At 44.7% G+C, this 2,798-nt stretch overlaps 1 pseudogene; it reads left to right on the top strand.

The window, feature by feature from the left end:
• Window positions 1–1,326: 1,326 nt before the first annotated feature.
• LOC110218634 (MICOS complex subunit MIC26 pseudogene) lies at window positions 1,327–1,926 on the top strand (annotated as a pseudogene).
• Window positions 1,927–2,798: the final 872 nt, after the last annotated feature.

Raw genomic sequence — 2,798 nt, 5'->3', positions numbered from 1 at the left:
GCTGAATTTGAACTCAGGTCTTCCTCACTCCCCTGTGCCACCTAGCTGCCCTTTCTCCTAAGACCTTGGAATACACACACACAGAGACACACACATACACGTATATATGTATATACACATGCACATACCATATATACATACACACATATAACATACACAAATGTACACATACACATAAAACATACATGCGCGTGTATATACACATGCTATATATGCACACATATAATACACATAAACATACATATACACATAAAATACATACACAGACATATATACAGACATATACACATACACACACATAAGAGTTGAATGACTTGCCCAGGGTCACACAGCTAGGAAGTGTTTGAAACCGAATTTGAACTCAGATCTTCCTGACTCCCCTGTGCCACCTAGATGCCCCTTCTCCTAAGACCTTGAGACACACACACACACACACACACACACACACACACGCAGGTATGTGTACACACATACATGTATGTATATATGTGTACACATACTATACAGATAACACATATATAGCATATATAGACATATACATACAAACACATACACACAGGCATATACATGTACACATAACATATGTACGTATACAAATGCACATAAATATAATATATACACACATATAGACATGCACATATATAAAATGTATATACATGAACACATACAAAATATATTATACATATACACGCACATGCATACAAAACACATACATACACATACATACATACACACATGCACATACATACATACACACATACATGCACATACATACACACACATACACACGTATATATCCATGGGGAAAGGGGAAAGGTGGGGGTGTAAAACATAAATTCCCACGAAGTGTGGGTTCAAAGGTAACATTGTTTCCAGATGAAAAACATTGTTTACCTGTCTCTGGGTCCCAAAGGATAACTTCCCCAAGGACATGGACCCCGCCATGCCTGTAAAACGCGGCCTGGATTGCCACTCCTGGATTCTTTTGCAAACTCCCCGCGGAGGAGAACACACTCTACACTTTCCCTTGACTGCACAGCAGGGCGCTCACTAGACACAGATCTAAGAGTCATTGGATTGAAACAAAACAGGCAGTAACTGACGCCAACAGGTCTTTTATTTTGATATCAACAGTTAAAGCAACTCAGCGAATAAAAAATGCTCTCCCGTAGCTCTCCGCAGACACGTCGCTCTCTGAGCAATCATGATCCGGTCGGGCCGCCGTAGTAGGTCTTTCCGCTGTGGGTGGAGCTAAGCCGAGATGACCCCTTCCCCTCCCCCCAAGCTGGGCGCTCCACTTCCGCCGCCTCCTTCCCTGCGGGCGACATGTTGAAGGTCACACGGTGGTGGGCGCCTGCCGCCACCCTCACCCTTTTGCCCTTCAGAGTCTATGCAGTTGGTAGAATGAAGAAGGAGGACAACTGTCCGGTCCGTGTTGACAAGCTTTCACTGTACTCGGTGCCAAACGCCGAGTCCCGATTCGTGGAGGAGCCCCGCAGCGCGCTGGAGGAGGGCGTCCGGCTCAGGAAGGCCGCAGAGGCGCATGCGGCCGCCTTCGAGGCCCTTTACAGCAAAACGAAGCCCGCGGTGCGCGACGCCGTGGGCCAGGGGTCGGCCACATGCGACTCCCTTCGAAATTCGCCGCCTGAAGCTGTGAGAAGGCTCAGCGTGATTGGCTTTTCCGGAGTGTTGGGGTACTTTTTTGCCAGATGTTCAAAATTGAAGAGGCTCGTGTATCCCGTTGGTTTGATGGGCATTACGTCATCCGTACTGTATCCGAAAGAGGCTTTCCGAACGGTCCAGCTCTGGGGGGAGAGATTGTCCGACTGGAGCTCTGTGGCCTTGGTGGTGATAAAAGACACGTGGACCTCATACTTTGAGAAGTCGGAAGAGGCGAAGCATTCATGTAAACAGAAAAACAATTAAGATCGTATCAGTGCTGCCCACTGTCAACTCCAGAGACGTCCCGAACAAACCGGTATTTTGAACAGATTGAGAAAGACACCAGAGATGTTGATAGTGGATGCAATAAAGCGTCTTTCTTTTTGAGGAAAGGCTGAACTTGTCTTGTTTATTATATCTGGTGATGACATGTTGCTGAATGGACCGACCTGATATTCCTTCACCTAGAGATAATTGATAAGTTTCGGAATTCCTTGTCCTCGTGTTGTTTTTCATGTACATAATTAAAATTCGAAGTTATCTCAACTCCGTGGTTCAACAACTAGAACCAGTTATGGACTGTCTGATATACCCCGAAGTCTCTCTCTAAGGCACCATTATTCTCCTAAAAATAATCACTTTAGTGTTCTTCACATGGAGAGTAGGTATCAGCTGACCACACATGCAAACTCAAAAAGTTCCTCATTACAAATGGTTTTCATTTGTGTTCTTCAGGTACACTAGATGCCCCTGAGGTCCCGTCCAGATCTAAGATTTGTTTTTGTATATAAGAAGATTTTTCAGGGGAAATATGGAACTTTTATCATGGCTTTCTCTCCTCTCCTTCCCCTTCTCAGTTTCTCAAGGTTTTAAATCCTAGGACTGAAAGGCAACTCAGACATTATCTACTTAAATCTCTTCCTTTTATAGATGAGAAAACTAAGGCCAAGAGAGGGTTGGTGTAAGCTCACACAGAGAGTAATCATCAGAAATGCACATTGAATCCTGGACTTTTCACACCTTAAGGTGCTATGTATATAATTGGGTTATTAGGTAGCTAAGAGTGTGTTGCCTGGGTACACTGAGAGCTTCAGGTACTTGCCGGGTATCACATAGCTAGTATGTGTCAGAGGTAG

Source organism: Phascolarctos cinereus, unplaced genomic scaffold, assembly GCF_003287225.1.
Source record: "Phascolarctos cinereus isolate Bilbo 61053 unplaced genomic scaffold, phaCin_HiC Scaffold_9;HRSCAF=440, whole genome shotgun sequence".
In the NCBI taxonomy this organism is placed as follows: Eukaryota; Metazoa; Chordata; class Mammalia; order Diprotodontia; family Phascolarctidae; genus Phascolarctos; species Phascolarctos cinereus.
This window is presented reverse-complemented; position numbering and strand designations above follow the sequence as displayed.